We start from the raw sequence: 18,211 nt of genomic DNA on the forward strand, positions 1-18,211 counted from the left end.
TGCATCAACAAAGGAGCAGCGCCAAGTGTGCGCCTCTGTCCCATAAGTAAAGGGCTGGCTGGCTTGTCCGTTAAAGGGTGCTGTAACCCCCAAAGTGCACTCCAAACAAAATAAAAAATATTTTCTGTGTTTGTGAATTGTGTGCACTGAAGCCACACGTGCATCAACAAAGTAGTGCCAAGCGTGCGCCTGTGTCATAAGTAGGGGTGAGCGGGTTCGGATTTCTGAAATCCGAACCCCCCCGAGCCCCCCTGATCTGAGGCCGATCCGAGTCAGGCTCGACTTTTCCCGCCTGACTCGGATCTGAAATCGAGGCAAAACGTCATCATCCCGTCTTCCGGGTCTCGCGGGTTTTGGATCCTATATAAGGTACCCGCGTCGGCGCCATTTTCTCACTCGGCTGTGGACAGTGAAGAGGGAGGGTGGGAGTTAGGGCTGGCTGGGCTGTGTAGTGTAGTGTAGTGCAGAGTAGTGTTGTGCTGTGCTGCGCTGTGCTGCTGTTGTCCATAGGGGCTGTGTCCACTACTTCAAAGTCCATAGGGGCTGGCTGGACTGTGTTGTGCAGTCAGTTCTCCATAGGGGCTGTGTCCACTCCAAAGTCCTGTGCAGTGTCCCAGTCCTAAAGGGGTGCTGTAGTGTTGTCCAGGGGGTGCTCTGTCCATCAGGGGTGCTCCCCCCAAGTGCTAAAAAAATAATATTTTTTCTGTGTTTGTGAATTGTGTGTGCAGTAGCCGCACGTGCATCAACAAATAGTGCCAAGCGTGCGCCTGTGTCATAAGTAAAGGGCCGGCAGGCTTGACCGTTAAAGGGTGCTGTAACCCCCAAAGTACACTACAAACCAACTAACAAAATATTTTTTCTGTGTTTGTGAATTGTGTGCGCAGTAGCCGCACGTGCATCAACAAAGTAGTGCCAAGCGTGCGCCTGTGTCATAAGTAAAGGGCCGGCTGGCTTGACCGTTAAAGGGTGCTGTAACCCCCAAAGTACACTCCAAACCAAAAAAATATATATTTTCTGTGTTTGTGAATTGTGTGCGCAGTAGCCGCACGTGCATCAACAAAGTAGTGCCAAGCGTGTGCCTGTGTCATAAGTAAAGGGCCGGCTGGCTTGACCGTTAAAGGGTACTGTAACCCCCAAAGTACACTCCAGTCCAAACCAAAAAAAATATATATTTTCTGTGTTTGTGAATTGTGTGCGCAGTAGCCGCACGTGCATCAACAAAGTAGTGCCAAGCGTGCGCCTGTGTCATAAGTAAAGGGCCGGATGGCTTGACCGTTAAAGGGTGCTGTAACCCCCAAAGTACACTCCAAACCAAAAAAATATATATTTTCTGTGTTTGTGAATTGTGTGCGCAGTAGCCGCACGTGCATCAACAAAGTAGTGCCAAGCGTGCGCCTGTGTCATAAGTAAAGGGCCGGCTGGCTTGACCGTTAAAGGGTGCTGTAACCCCCAAAGTACACTCCAAACCAAATAACAAAATAATATTTTTTCTGTGTTTGTGAATTGTGTGCGCAGTAGCCGCACGTGCATCAACAAAGTAGTGCCAAGCGTGCGCCTGTGTCATAAGTAAAGGGCCGGCTGGCTTGACCGTTAAAGGGTGCTGTAACCCCCAAAGTACACTCCAAACCAAATAACAAAATATTTTTTCTGTGTTTGTGAATTGTGTGCGCAGTAGCCGCACGTCCATCAACAAAGTAGTGCCAAGCGTGCGCCTGTGTCATAAGTAAAGGGCCAGCTGGCTTGACCGTTAAAGGGTGCTGTAACCCCCAAATTACACTCCAAACCAAATAACAAAATATTTTTTCTGTGTTTGTGAATTGTGTGCGCAGTAGCCGCACGTGCATCAACAAAGTAGTGCCAAGCGTGCGCCTGTGTCATAAGTAAAGGGCCGGCTGGCTTGACCGTTAAAGGGTGCTGTAACCCCCAAAGTACACTCCAAACCAAATAACAAAATATTTTTTCTGTGTTTGTGAATTGTGTGCGCAGTAGCCGCACGTCCATCAACAAAGTAGTGCCAAGCGTGCGCCTGTGTCATAAGTAAAGGGCCAGCTGGCTTGACCGTTAAAGGGTGCTGTAACCCCCAAATTACACTCCAAACCAAATAACAAAATATTTTTTCTGTGTTTGTGAATTGTGTGCGCAGTAGCCGCACGTGCATCAACAAAGTAGTGCCAAGCGTGCGCCTGTGTCATAAGTAAAGGGCCGGCTGGCTTGACCGTTAAAGGGTGCTGTAACCCCCAAAGTACACTCCAAACCAAATAACAAAATATTTTCTGTGTTTGTGAATTGTGTGCGCAGTAGCCGCACATGCATCAACAAAGGAGCAGCGCCAAGCGTGCGCCTGTGTCCCATAAGTAAAGAGCCGGCTGGCTCATTTCTTAAAGGGTGGTGTAACCCACAAAGTGCACTACTTTCCAGCAAAAATAAAAAAATATTTTCTGTGTTTAGCCGCACGTATATATCAAATCGATATAACATAAATGGAGGACCAAACTTTCTCCGATAAAAATAAAATAGAGAAAGATCAAGAACCACTTCCTCCTAGTGCTGAAGCTGCTGCCACTAGTCATGACATAGACGATAACATGCCATCAACGTCGTCTGCCAAGGCCGATGCCCAATGTCATAGTAGAGGGCACATACAATCCCAAATGACAAAGTTCAGGAAAATGACCTTGAAAAAAACATTTAAATCAGCTGAAGAGAAACGTAAACTTGCCAATATGCCATTTACGACACAGAGTGGCAAGGAATGGCTAAGGTCGATCCCTAGTATGTTCATGACTAGTGGTTCAGCTTCACATGACGATGGAAGCCCTCCTCCCACTAAAAAAATCAAAAGAGTTAAGCTGGCAAAAGCACAGCGAAGAACTGTGCTTTCTAAGAAGATATCACAAATCCCCAAGGAGAGTCCAAGTGTGGTGGCGGTTGCGATGCCTGACCTTCCCAGCACTGGACGGGAAGAGGTGGCTCTTTCCACCATTTGCACGCCCCCTGCAAGTGCTGAAAGGAGCACCCACAGTCCACTTGCTGATATGCAAATTGAAGATGTCACTGTTGAAGTACAACAGGATGAGGATACTGGTGTAGCTGGCGCTGAGGAGGAAGTTGGCGAGGAGGATTCTGATGGTGATGTGGTTTGTTTAAATCAGGCTCCGGGGGAGACAGTTGTTGTCCGTGGGATGAAAAAGCCCATCACGGTCATGCCTGGGCAGAAGACCAAACATTCCACCTCTTTGGTCTGGCAATATTTCTATCCAAATCCGGACAACAACTGTCTTGCCATATGTACCATATGTAAAGGTGAAATAAGTAGGGGTAGGGACGTCAACCACCTAGGAACATCCTCCCTTATACGGCACCTGCAGCGCGTTCATAAAAAGTTACTGTCAAGTTCAGAAACTTTGGCTAAGACCGTAAGCAGTCCAGGGACACCTAAATCCCGTTGTCCTGTTGTATCCAAGCGCCTGCAAACCACACCGTCAACTCCCTCCTCGTCAATTTCCTCCTTAGTCAGGATCGGAAGTAGTCCTGCAGGCCATGTCACTGGCATGACTGACTCTCCTATCCGGGATTCCTCCGGAGGATCCTGCATTGCTACGCCTACTGCTGCCGCTGCTGCTGTTGCTGCTGCTGGGAGTCGTTCATCATCCCAGAGAGGAAGTAGGAACACCACTACTTTTACTAAACAATTGACGCTCCAACAGTCCTTAGCGAGGAGGATGAAGTACGACAGCAGTCATCCTGAAGCAAAATGTATAACTGAGGCCTTGACTGCTATGTTGGTGTTAGACGTGCCTCCGGTATCCGCCATTAGTGCAGTGGGATTTAGACAATTGATGGAGGTAGTGTGTCCCCGGTTCCAAATCCCGTCTAGATTCCACTTCACTAGGCAGGCGATACCGAGACTGTACAGAAACGTCAGAAAAAGTGTCCTCAGTGTCCTGAAAAATGCCATTGTTCCCAATGTCCACTTAACCACGGACATGTGGACAAGTGGAACAGGGCAGACTAAGGACTATATGACTGTGACAGCCCACTGGGTAGATGTATCACCTTACGCAGCAACAGCAGCAGCGTCACCAGTAGCAGCATCTCAGAAACGCCAGCTCGTTCCAAGGCAGGCTACGCTGTGTATCACCGGTTTCAGTAAGAGGCACACCGCCGACAACCTCTTAGAGAAACTGAGGGAAATCATCGCCCAGTGGCTTACCCCACTTACACTCTCCTGGGGATTTGTGATATCTGACAACGCCACCAATATTGTGCGGGCATTACATCTGGGCAAATTCCAGCATGTCCCATGTTTTGCTCACACAATAAACTTGGTGGTGCAGAATTTTCTGAAAAGCGACGGGCGTGCAGGAGACGCTTTGGGTGGCCCAAAAAATTTCTGGCCACTTTCGCCATTCAGCGACTGCGTGCCGAAGACTGGAGCGCCAGCAAACACTCTTGAACCTGCCCCGCCATCACCTGAAGCAAGAGGTTGTGACGCGGTGGAACTCAACCCTCTATATGCTTCAGAGGATGGAGGAGCAGCAAAAGGCCATACAAGCCTATACATCCACCTATGACATAGGCAATGGAGGGGGTATGCACCTGACTCAAGCGCAGTGGAGAATGATTTCCGTGTTGTGCAAGGTTCTCCAGCCCTTCGAACTTGCCACACGTAAAGTCAGTTCAGACACTGCCAGCTTGAGTCAGGTCATTCCCCTCATCAGGCTTTTGCAGAAGCAGCTGGAGAAAGTGAAGGAGGAGCTAAGACGGAGCGATTCCGCTCGGCATGTGGGACTTGTGGATGAAGCCCTTCATTCGCTTTGCCAGGATTCCAGGGTGGTCAATCTGTTGAAATCAGACCACTACATTTTGGCCACCGTGCTCGATCCTAGGTTTAAAGCCTATGTGGTGTCTCTCTTTCCGGCCGACACAAGCCCTGAAGAGGTGCAAAGACCTGCTGGTGAACACACTGTCAGCTGAAGCGGAACGTGACACGTCAACAGCTCCTTCTTCATTTTCTCCTGCATCTGGGGCTGCCAGGAAAAAACTTAGGTATCCTAAGCAACCCGTTGGCGGTGATGCAGGGCAGGCAGGACCAAGTTTGGACATCTGGTCCGGACTGAAGGACCTGGCAACAATTTCTGACATGTCTACTGTCACTGCATATGATACTGTCACCATTGACAGAATGGTGGAGGATTACATTGGTGACAGCATCCAAGTAGGCATGTCAGACAGTCCATACCTGTACTGGCAGGAAAAAGAGGCAATTTGGAGGCCCCTGTACAAACTGGCTCTATTTTACCTGAGTTGCCCCCCCTCCAGTGTGTACTCCGAAAGAGTGTTTAGTGCAGCCGGGAACCTTGTCAGCGAAAGGCGTAGGAGGTTGCTTCCACAGAATGTGGAGAAGATGATGTTCATCAAAATGAATTATCAGCTCTTCCAGGGAGACCAGCCTCCAGAACGTACAGAGGGACCTGTGGTGGTGGATTCCAGTGGGGACGAGTTAATACTCTGTGAGAATGAGGATGTACACACTGAAGAGGGTGAGGAATCGGTGGATGAGGAGGATGAGGAGGATGAGGATGACATCTTGCCTCCGTAGAGCCAGTTTGTGCAGGGACAGATTAATTGCCAGCATGTTTTGTGGGAGGCCCAAACGAACCAATCATTTCAGCCACAGTTGTGTGGCAGACCCTGGCGCTGAAATGATTGGTTTGTTAAAGTGTGCAAGTCCTATTTATACAACATAAGGGTGGGTGGGAGGGCCCAAGGACAATTCCATCTTGCACCTCTTTTTTTTCTTTGCATTATGTACAGTTTGGGGCCTAGTTTTTCAAACTGCCATCCTGTCTGCCACTGCAGTATCACGCCTAGATGGGTCACGTGTTTGTGCCGCCCACTCGTGTCGCTTAGCATAGTCATCCAGCTACCTCGGTGCAACCTTTTGGACATAAAAACACTATTGTGAGGTGTGAGGTGTTCAGAATAGACTGGAAATGAGTTGAAATTAAGGTTATTGAGGTTAATAATAGCATAGGAGCAGAAAAACCTACAAATTCTGTGATTTTAGCTGTTTTTATGCTTTTTTTCAAAAAAATACAGATCCAAAACACAAAAGCCAGAACCCAAAACACGGAAGGGTGGTTTTGGCAAAACCAATCCAGATCCAAAACACGAAGAAAGATCCAGATCCAAAACCAAAACACAAAACACGAAAAGTGGCCGGTGCACACCCCTGCAGTGGCAGGTAAGCACTCCAGGATCTGCAGGAATATCCAGTTAAGGTGACTGATGCTGGTGTGTGCGCAGTGGCAGGTAAGCACTCCAGGATCTGCAGGAATATCCAGCTAAGGTGACTGATGCTGGAGTGTGCACAGTAGCAGGTAAGCCCTTTGGGATCTGTGGTGAGCGTCCAGTTAAGGTGGGAGTAACAGAGCAATGGATAGAGCTCTCTGGCCAGAGGAGTGAAGCAACACAGGAACAGGCAGTACTATGTATAATAATATAAGCATGCCCGTAGAGAGCTGGGCCCGATACTTTTGGGGGCGTGGCCTAATAACGGGTGCATGGTCTAATTGCTGGAGGCATGGTCAGGCCCGCCTAAGGAAACAAAATAGAATAAAAAATATTTACAGCGCTGCTTTGATGAACAGGGGGGTGCTATGAGCCAATCAGTCAGGGGCAAACTCAGGGAGGCGCTTGATCACTCCCCCCACTTCACCCCTGCACAGGCAGATGAGATTGCTTCTCAGCAGCAGCAGCATCCCTGATTCTACTGTAACCCAGCACACAGCAGCATGTGCTGGGCTGGGGAGAAAGGCTGCTGCTGACAGGTAAGAGGGAGGGGGTCGGCAGCGGACCAGAGCCCCTGCGACAGGCCCAGGTAATTAGTACCCGCTCCCTTCCCCTCTCTGCGCCCCTAGGAAAAGTACTGTTCATTTTCACATAAAAATTTCAACCTTATTCTGCATGATTAAAATATCAAAATAAATAATCATTAATTGATTCCAGCATTAGTATACAGATCAGGGCCGGACTGGCCATCTGGCACATGCTAGAACGCCAGATGGGCCGGTCTGGCCACCTGCAAGCCTGGCCGAGCTGCTCCACCTTCCAAGTACTCTGCTCGCCTGGCATGCAGAGAGAAGGGGTGTGTCACGCCCCTTCTCCACTCACACCTAACCCGCATGCACACTAACAATGCAGGGGCCAAATCTTGGATCTTGGCCCCAGTGCATCACTGATACAGATACAAGGCGATGAAATCCAGCAGAAATTCATGATTGCCTTGCATATGTTTACTAAGTTTGAGACTTGCCATTATAGTTATTTATGTTGGGACTTCAACTTCAAAATATAACCATTGCTTCCATAAATAGCTGGCATTATACAGCACCCAGATGTTCATTTGTACATATTGTGACACAAATCTGTCTTTACCTCCAGCTGTGCTCTCCCTTTAATATTGAAATAAAAACCCAATAAAATCAGAGGCCAGCTGGGATGGATTATTGGTTGCATGTACAGAAATACATTAAAGAAAAACATTACAGCTCATTAAAATTGTGTTTCTAAGATTTGGGAAGGTATTAACTGAAATCACAATGATATATAAATGTAGCTTTAGAGCAATGATGCTTGTAGGATGTTTTTGTAGCATCACAAATGTTCAAAAAATAAACTTATGGGGAAATCGTGGAATCACAATATACAACTTAATGAGTTTAGTAAATCTCCTTTACATTAGTTTAAATCAACCTCTGCTGAAGAAAACAAGCCACAATTTTAAGAATAGTCTAATAAACGAACTAGTAGAGTCATTAAAGTATAATTCCAAGTGCACAAACACAGTTGAGCCGTAACCCCTGCTTGCTCATGTGGGTGCCAGTTGCTTATCTCATACCTTGTAGTAACCTCATATCACCCACTTGGCTGTATCTCAGTCTCTCTCATCTCAGGCTATATTACAAACTAGTTCCGACACCTGTACCCATACAAAATAATCTAATTTAAATGTAATATAGTGTTGCAGCAAACCATAACAAACTCTGTGTGGATTTGTATTGCAGAAACAATGGAAAAAATGGTAATGGTTCGCGCTACCTTTATATATTCAATTGATATAATAGTAATGATGTGAAAATCATATGAGGAAATAAAATAAAAATAGACAGATATTTATTAACCACTAAAATAGATCCATGTCGCCATGAGTGAATACATATATAAAATAACAAGTAATATAAAATAGACTTAACACTAATAGACAGCAGAAAACGGGTAAACAACAATATTGCACAGTATCAAATATATAGATTAAAAATGTTGCTAGTCACCTAGATGCTTAAAATGGATTCAAATAGTATTCAGTATATACAACCAGTCCAGAGCTTAAAATGTCACTGATCTCTTATTGAATAAACATATATTATGACCATATATTGAAGTTGTAATATGTATGATCGTATTATATAAATGAAGCAGTGGTGATGCTAAAAAAAACCTCAATCCAAAATAAGGTTGTTTGATTCAAATAGTTATTTAGACATAGATGTTAATATCCGTATATTCAAAAAGCACCTGCTTACTCCAAAGGTTATGTCCGCCTCAGACTGTATCTAATCCTGTAGATGGTTAGGATCAGTATATAATTATTCCCGGTTCAAAAATTTTGACTGCTGTGGGTAAGTATAAATAATTCTTATTGCGGAGTCCCCGCTCAGCATAAATAAGTATGCAGAATACCCGCTTGGTAAGGCTGATTTTTAAAAAGTCACAATGGAGCATAAATCCAATTAGTCAGACCGTGGTCATCTGTGTGTACAGGTTGTACTCACGGTATGTAGAGAATGCAGCGTGGGGGCCCCCTCTCTCTTATACCCCTTTTACACCAGAGCAAAAACCTGGGTTTTTGCTGGGTCTACCCGGGTCGCAGCTCAGTGTAAAAGGGTCCCTGAAAAATAACCTGGGTCAAGTGACCCAGCAATCCAACCCAGGTAGCTACCAGGGTTGGACCCAGGATGGACCTGGGTAATGGTGCAGTGTAAACGGTGCAACCCGGGTTATCTGACCTGGGTCATGCCTAAAATGAGCTGATTGGTGGTTGTGGGGCATTCACCTCCCACTTTTTATGACCTCACAGGTTTAGCAGGGCAGACCTGAGTTCAGTGTGAACAGGGCTGACCTGGGAGTAACCCATATCGAAGCTGCAGTGTAAATGGGTCAGACCTGGGTCTGACCAGGGTTGGAACCATGTCCAAAAACCCGGGTCGGACCTGGGTTTTTGGTGGAAAAGAGGTATAATCCGGTCTGAAATCCCGTGTGGTCAGCCGGGATGATTGTAGTGACGAGTCGGGTGCTGCCAGTAAGATTTCCCTTTCAGTAGAAGCCGGAATTTGACCGTAGATGCTGCGTGGGTCGGTAGTATTGGTGCAACTATGCAACAGTGTAACAGTCTATGTTCAAACCGCGTCCCGGCTAACGCGTTTTGTCACGTGTCATGTGACTTTTTCATCTCAGGCACCTGTGGGCCACAGCTAGCAAACAGGTGTCCGTGCACATGTACATTTGAAAACATTATAACATGTCATGGAGTTGTAGCAGGAATGATTCACAGTTACAACTCTTTTTTTTCTCTCTCTTAAGGCCCCCATACATCAGCAATTGATTGCAGCAATCGTGCAATTTGCAATCGATTGTCTATAAAAATCTTTCCCTTTTTCAATCGATTGTGGCAATTCTGCAATCGATTGAAAAAGGTAAAGATATTTATACACAATCGATTGCAAATTGCTGCAATCAATTGCTGATGTATGGGGGCCTTTACTCTCTCTGGGGCTTATTTATTATCGGGTCTTAGACCCAATAAATATAATTTATTTTTACCACTATTCATGGCAAAAAGAAGTTAATGATTGAACAGATGTATAAAAACACCAGTACAGTCTGCTGAACATGCATGAGGGAGTGGAGAGTGCCAGGGATGATCCTACAGGTGTTTTTGGGAGATATCCAACATTTACTTTGGCAATCAGTAGAAATGTGCGGGTTCGGTTCCCAGAGAACCGCTAACAACCCATTTTAGGGGTTCCGAGTTACCGAGTCTGAGTTCTGAATCACTTTGGGGTACCGAGTCGAGCAGAGTCCTGGTTCGAATCTTCCCGCGTTTCGGACCTCGGAATTTAAAACAGAACTGGGATTTTGGATTGCATGCTAACAGAACAAAATGACGTCATTTTAGCTGTTTTTTACTACTCTCTGGATCTCAGCCTGAATCTCTGTAACTACATCTTCCCTAGAAGCAGATTAGTGTTTCTGGGAGATTGAGCCCTTATATACCCAACCTCGGTCACAGGAGATCAGATTATCCATAGTGGAACGTAACATTCTCAATATATGATGATTACATTAGGCATATATATTGTGGCTGTCTTTTAATGCTTGTAGCTCTTTCAAACGGAATCGGTATTACAGCCGGACCTAAGCCCTGCAGATGAAATGCCGATACTGGAAGACCAGCAGATGAAGATCCCAACTAAGGTAAGTACCCTAACCCTCCCTTAGGGGTGCCTAACCCTAACCTCCCCCCTAGTGCCTAACCGTAAACCTCCCCCAACGGGTGCCTAAACCTAATCCCCCCTCCCTGCACCCTAAATGTATCCCTCCCAGGGGGGGTGCCTAACCCTGTCCCCCCGAGAGTCTCTAAACCTAACCCTCCCCCCCACGGCTATGAGCTCCCGATGCCCAGCTTACCTATGTTCGGTATGCCGAGCGTTGGGATTTCAGCATGGGGCTAATGATAGGCGTCAGTATTTAGACACCTATCATTAGTCACTTGCCTAGCTTTCACTGTCTGGAAGCCGGCGGTCGGCATTTCGACCTCCGGCTTCCTGACTACATCCCCTTTCAAACACCACCATAAAACTGTATGGTAAGAATTCATCCATTCAATATCTATTCTCCTTTAAATGTGCCCCAGAATTATTTTCTTTAACTTTTGTATTTAGAGTTATGTTCCCTAGTAAAGGAAAAACACCACTGTTGTTATAGTTTGTTGGAAGAAGAAGCTTACACTTGTCTATACAAATACCAGGTCTTGTAGGCTTCTCTATTAAAAGAATTAGCATTTTTTCAATAAGCTCCCTGTTCTTGTTACTGGCTTCTTAGTCAAAATTAAGAATAAAAGTGTATCCTTAATCTGACAGGTATATTAGATAACCACTACATCAAGTTGCATCCAAAACATCCCCGTTTTTATTTTATTCTTATTATTGATTTGCAATAAATAAAAACAGAGCATTTTTTAACAAATAGCCCCAACAAAGAAAACATTCCCTATGTTTTATGGGCAGCCTGTAGTTTGCTGATACAGTTCAGAATTACGTGTTCCCTCAATTTACTGCAAGTGCTGATGAGCGGCCTCAAATCTTTATTCTCCTATCACAATGCTTCATGTTTGAGATTAAGGCCCTCATTCAGAGCCGTACGCTCTGAGCAGAGCGCACGCTCTGAATGAGGGCCGTCCTCCATAACTATGGAGCGTCCTCCTGGACGCTCGTATAGCTGTGGGTCACCACCCACAGCCTATACGAGCATGCAGTTTGATGGCCGCGATGGTCTTGACCATCGCGACCATCGAAACTGCGAGCCGGAGCCTGCGGTTGAGGTTTTCAACCGCAAGGCCCGGAGTGATTTTGGCTCTATCAGAGCCAAAATCACTCCCACTGACATCACTAGTGATGTCAGTGGGCCGGCTTCTGACGGTAGGCGTTCCCTTAGGAACGCCCCCGTCAGGGAGGCACGCCCCCGGCACGCCCACCAAAGGGGGCGTGCTGTCAATCAACATCGACAGCACGCCCCCTTTGATCAGACACAACGAGCGAAGGAAAGTCCTTCGCTCATCGCGTCTGGCGCATGCGCACGACGGAGCTTCCTCCGTCGTGCGCATGCTCAGTGCAGAACATCGACCCACTTGCGAGTGGACAGCCGCTCGCGAGTGGGTCTGAATCAGGCCCTAGATTCTTTCATTTTCTCATAATGATAATATATTATTGACAATAAGTAAATGTATTACATGTCGGATACTGACTGGCAGAAGCGAAGAGGCATATTGGTAGAGTATATTTCAGGCCATGTGTGTCTTCCTGACAGACCTGCCATCTTCAAAGGGCAGCAGTTTATTTAGAATACACCATCACCAAGAAGGTTGTTGTCCTGTTACTCTGTGTAACTTAGTTAATAAAAGAAGACCAAGTATTCCTACAATGGGGCACTCACGGATTAATAAAGCTTAGAGGTATATCATAAGTGACCCATATTCATTGTTAAAACATAACTTTTAATAAATCCTTAAAATAAGGTCAGCAAAATATTTTAACTCATAGATTTTAAACCAGTACGTGTTATTAATTATTTATTGAGAGTATTTATTTTTATTAATGTTTTGGTTATTTTAATAAAATATGTGTTCGTGGATTAAAGAGTTATGTTTTAACAATGAATATGGGTCACTTATGATATACCTCTAAACTTTATTAATCTGTGAGTGCCCCATTGTAGGAATACTTGGTCTTCTTTTTTGAACTGTGTCTATATTTTTATTCCTGGTGCACCCTATTATTAAGATGTAATTTCTCATGAATTGAATATAGGGGAAGGATAATTTATATATAAGGGTCTGTGTGGAACTTGTAAGCTTTGCACAAAAAATGATGGCATTTTGGAGGACAGTATGCATAATGTTATGGACAAGAAATATAATCTGTCAGATGATAAAAAAAACAAAAATACTGTAGTCAGAGCAATGACGAATGGAATACACCTCATTGCCCCTCCCAAGAAAAAAAAAAAAAAAAAATTATTATACAATTCTCAAAAGCTCTGTAATCAGTTAAAGATAAAGAACTGAGAATTTGATATCCTGAAAAGTTTGTAGAAAAAAAACAAAAAAACTTTAAAATAAATACAAATCTGTCCTACTAAAAAACATGCATGTATCGTATTCAAAGGTGTGAGTTTACATATACTTGCACAGATTTGCATAGTGTAATAGTCTCGAACTCAAAAGTTTTCAGGCTATTACATTTGCGAGGTCCGGCACCAGCTCGCACCTTCTAAACATGCGAGAAGGTGCGATTTGGCTGTCAACATTCACAATGCTGACAGTATGTAATTGTCGACATTTTGGATATCGACAAAATGTCTACATACCCTAAAATTATATGTTAAATCTGGTGAATATTGCTGACTTAAGAGCAAACTCTGCATTTCTGGCATCAAAAAATCGATAGGCGTCTGAGGTAAAAAGACGCCTCATCACAGATACGAATGCTGAGTCCAAAGATACAGCATCGGATCATCTGTAAGACCATTGGCCATTTGAGTAACCCTGAGGTTCCTCAGATTTGCCCTTGCAGCTCTGTAGCCGAGGCCAGGAAGTCTGTGTAGATAACAGGGTCGACATGCCTCCATTTTCCAGAACGGAGAACGGCATCACCCTCAAACGTCCGCAGCCTGTCAATCAGCCTGTGGCTCAGTGGCACTGCGTGTGACAACGCAGGACCCGTCCTGCGCATGCACCATCGGAGGTGTACACAAGCCATCGTGTTTGCATACATCTCTGAATTAAGCCCATAGACATTTCAGAAGGAGTTTTAAGTGTCAACAGGTGCACTGCAAAATTGTTTTGTATTTATACATTTGTCCTTAAAATGCTAAAATGTGCGCAGACTCACTGGCTTTCACTTAAATAATGTGTTGACAAGAGTACTGAAACAGTGGGAAGCAGTACAATCAGGGCCTGGATTAATAATTTGGGGGTCCCTGGGCACTAAAGACAGGGGGGCCCTGCCCATCTTGTCAGCACCACCCCCCTGGCTGTGCAAGCTGTGTGTGTGCCTCCTCCCCCCGCACCTCCATGAGGCAGCAGCAGCGCATGTCCTTATTTTGGTCACCAATTGGATCAGCATCGGGGAATTGCAGCACTGATGTATGACCCACATTTAAAACTGAGCAAACAGTAATAAAAACAGATCAATAATTAACGGGATGGGTACGGGATATCCCACGCTCGGGATCCCTGCAGTAAGTATTCCGATGCCGGCATCCCGACAGTCACAGTCCCGACCCAGCATACCAAGCCCCACTGGTTCTAGGCAGCTGCTCATCTACCCTGATGGTAAGTACTAACAACAGTAACTCCCAAGCAGCACTGCTGTTTCGCCGTTGATAAATTGTGTGTATAAGCATGTGCTGAGGCTACATGTGTGCGTGTGTTTGTAACTATGTATGTAAGTACTGTATGTATGTGAGCTGAGCCTACATATGTGTCTGTTTTTTTACTGAGACTGCATGGTGTGTGCATGTGTGCTGAGAGACTGCATGGTGTGTGCTGAGACTACATGGTGTATGCATGTGTGCTGAGAGACTGCGTGATGTGTGCTGAGAGACTGCATGATGTGTGCTGAGAGACTGCATGGTGTGTGCTGAGAGACTGCATGATGTGTGCTGAGAGACTGCATGGTGTGTGCTGAGAGACTGCATGGTGTGTGCTGAGAGACTGCATGGTGTGTCTGTTTTTTTTTACTGAGACTGCATGGTGTATGCATGTGTGCTGAGACTGCATGGTGTGTGCATGTGTGCTGAGTGACTGCATGATGTGTGCTGAGACTGCATGGTGTGTGCATGTGTGCTGAGTGACTGCATGATGTGTGCTGAGACTGCATGTTGTGTGCTGGGCCTGCTTGGGTGTGTATGCGTATGTGCTGAGGTCATATGTGTGTGTGTGAGAATTCTCAGTCCATAAGTCTGTGCCCTCTGGCTGGAGCAGCCATTCCATGCGCACAGCAAACCCAGTATGACAGATATTGGAAAGTAAAAATAATGGGCCTGATTCAGACCCACTCGCAAGCGGCTGTCCGCTCTCAAGTGGGTCGATGTTGTGCTCTGCGCATGCGCACGACGGCGGGAGCTCCGTCGTGCGCATGCGCCAGACGCGACGAGCGAAGGACTTTCCTTCGCTCGTTGTGTCTGATCAAAGGGGGCGTGCTGTCGATGTTGATTGACAGCACGCCCCCTTTGGTGGGCGTGCCGGGGGCGTGCCTCCCTGACGGGGGCGTTCCCACGGGAACGCCTACCGTCAGAAGCCGGCCCACTGACATTACTAGTGATGTCAGTGGGAGTGATTTTGGCTCTGATAGAGCCAAAATCACTCCAGGGCTTGCGGTTGAAAACCTCAACCGCAGGCTTCGGCTCGCAGTTTCGATGGTCGCGATGGTCACGACCATCGCGGCCATCAAACTACACGCTCGTATAGGCTGTGGGTGGTGACCCACAGCTATACGAGCGTCCAGGAGGACGCTCCATTTTTATGGAGGGCGGCCCTCATTCAGAGCGTGCGCTCTGCTCAGAGCGTACGGCTCTGAATGAGGGCCAATGTCCCATATACATGCATTTTGGGTATTATAACAAACTTTCTCCTGATTGGTTTTATTATAAAGAGGAAAATCTGTCACCATTCATATCTATTATTAACTTGATTCTTAGATTGTATAATGAGTAGGGGACTGTGGGGGTGATTCAGACCCGGACGTTAAGCTGCGCTCTCTCGGAGCCAAAAGGGCCCGGGTATGCAAATTCTACAATCGCACTGTCTGGTGTAAGGACGCCCTCTATGTCTTAGAGAGCGATGGCAGAGTGAGCGCACGCCGGTGTAAAGACGCCCACTTTACTTTCTTAGCACCCGTCATCTCCAGGAAGTGTAGGATTAATCAGTACCATCGAGAGCCATCGGAGCTGCACGCAGCGCTTGAGGTAGACCCTGCCCCACTGCAAGCACTGCGATCACTGCAGGCTGAAATACAACCAAGTGACGTGTACAAAGACGCTTCCATGCTAATTATTCACAACCCATAAAACGCCGTTTTGATGGCCAGACACTCCTGTGTTCCCAGCACCACTCCCTCGTTCACAAGCACCTTCCTATTACCTCCCACAAAAGGCACTATCTGTCACTCAAAGTAGCGCTCGGTCTTTGTGCTACGAGCGCACGATTCCCGATCGCAGTGACTGGCTCGCGTACGCGCACTGTGATGCATGCGCAGACGGGCGACAATCGCCCATAGCGAGCGATCGCGGCTTAGCGTCCGGTTCTGAATCAGGCCCTGTGTTACTTTGGGGTTATCAGCTCCCTGTATAATAGTGTGTTGTGCTTACCTGTGCAGTGCGCTTGTATAAGTGCGGGCATGGGGTTATCTGTGCCCCTTTCTGTATGGACATGGGCTTACCTGTGCCCCTGTCTGTGTGGGCATGTGGTTACCTGTATGTGCACCTTTCTGTGGCTGTTTTGTTAGTCCTGAGTATTGTATTTTAGGGACATATTGACATATTTATATTAGGGATTCCAGTTAGAGAACATTGGCCCTCATTCAGAGCCGCTCGTTAGCGGCAGTACGCTCGTTCCGAGCGATGTTTGCACATCTGCGCATGCGTACGGTTTTTAGTACGCATGCGCGAACCAGTCAGTGCGGCCGAAAATCATTGGTACGCAATATAGCGAGTGCCTGCTATTTTGAATGACAGAATGAGGCGTATGTGGGTGGTAACAGGGGAAGGTGCTTGAAAATGGGGAGTGGAGATCCGAACGCAGGCGTGCTTAAAGGTCAAAACGGGCGTTTTATGGGTGTGGATATTTAAAACAGCAGCGTCATTGTTCACGTCACTGGGTTATTTTATAGCCAGAACTGCTCGCAAATTTGTGGTAGCAAACACCAACCACAAGAATAGCGAGCAGTTCATACGCTGGTCGATGTACTCGATTAATCTAATAAATAGCGGACATGACGTAGGATGCGAGCGGCCAGGGGGCGTTTTTAAGAAATAAACGAGCGTATGTTTTGCTCGCTCGTTCAGACTTAGAGGTGTGAACAGACTGCAATGTGCGTACGGATCATTTGAATAGCCACCCCTTGTTTTTAAACGAACGACCGCAAATAGCGAACGGCTCTGAATGAGGGCCATTGTTTCATCTACACCAGACATGTCAAAGCTCCTATTGCATATTTTGCGGCTCGCTTGTTATACTAGTGAAAGTGCAATGAGTTCCGGCTGCTGAAACGGCTGTCGCTGGACTGGAAGAGAGGACCATACAGTGATATATGAGGAGGAATAACACAGCTTTCTTTTTCTTGCGGCACGCACACTCTTTTATTTATATATATATATATATATCTATATCTCTCTCTCTATATATATATATATATATATATATATATGTCTATGCATATGTTATATTCATATAGATGTTTACGTGTGTGTATGGTGGGGTGCTGGCATCGGCAAGTGCGTACACATTTGCCGATTTCGGCAGCAACAGACCGACGGTGGGGACCATGCTGCATTCGGCAGTATAGCCCTCGCTAACTATGCCACCCGTCGGGCCTGCATGTAGGTCCTATGGGCGATGTCGCGCGGGAGTGCGCATCGTCAGCAGCATAGCGGTTACACACTAGATGATGTGCCCAATATGTCATCCAATCTGGCCTGACTGGATGTCATATTGTCTAGTATGTACCTGGCATAAGATTGGTGGTGGGATTATCTGCTAGGGGGCACCAGCCAAAATTTTGCCTAGGACACCAAATTGGCTAGGGCCGGCTCTGTACGCACGCAATCGGCCAATTGTTGCGTTATGCGCATGCATCGCAGTGCGCATGCGCGAACTGGCCACTGCGATCGGGACTGCGTTCGCAAAGGCTACGCAGACCTTTCGCCTTGTGATTGACAGGCAGTGCTGTTTGTGGGTGTGATGGAGGTGGTCAGGCGAACGCAGGCATGCCAGTGTGTTTTAATGCTGTTGCATGGGCGTGCATAAATGATCCACTGCAATACCATAAGCAGCCTGAGGCCTCATAGCGTGCACTGAAGTTAGCAATTCCTGAGTGAGGTCTGACCTACCTTAACTGTGCGTATGGGTCCGATGTTACTAGATGTTATCAATTATTTTGCTATGTTGCTAAAGTATACGGATGTGAGTAAGGCGAAGTGGGCGTCCTTATGTTAGGCTGCGATCTCAATGCGAATGCAATTTGCATATCACCGCTGATATTAGCAACTGCTTTGTGTGTGTATTAGCAGAATAGGGATCCTTGCTGAATCAGGCCTAAAGATCACATGCGCCCTCACAAAGCTCTACAAAAAATGTAGAGTAACTTGC

This window comes from Taudactylus pleione, unplaced genomic scaffold (assembly GCF_031769625.1).
Source record: "Taudactylus pleione unplaced genomic scaffold, aTauple2 ptg000190l, whole genome shotgun sequence".
NCBI lineage: Eukaryota > Metazoa > Chordata > Amphibia > Anura > Myobatrachidae > Taudactylus > Taudactylus pleione.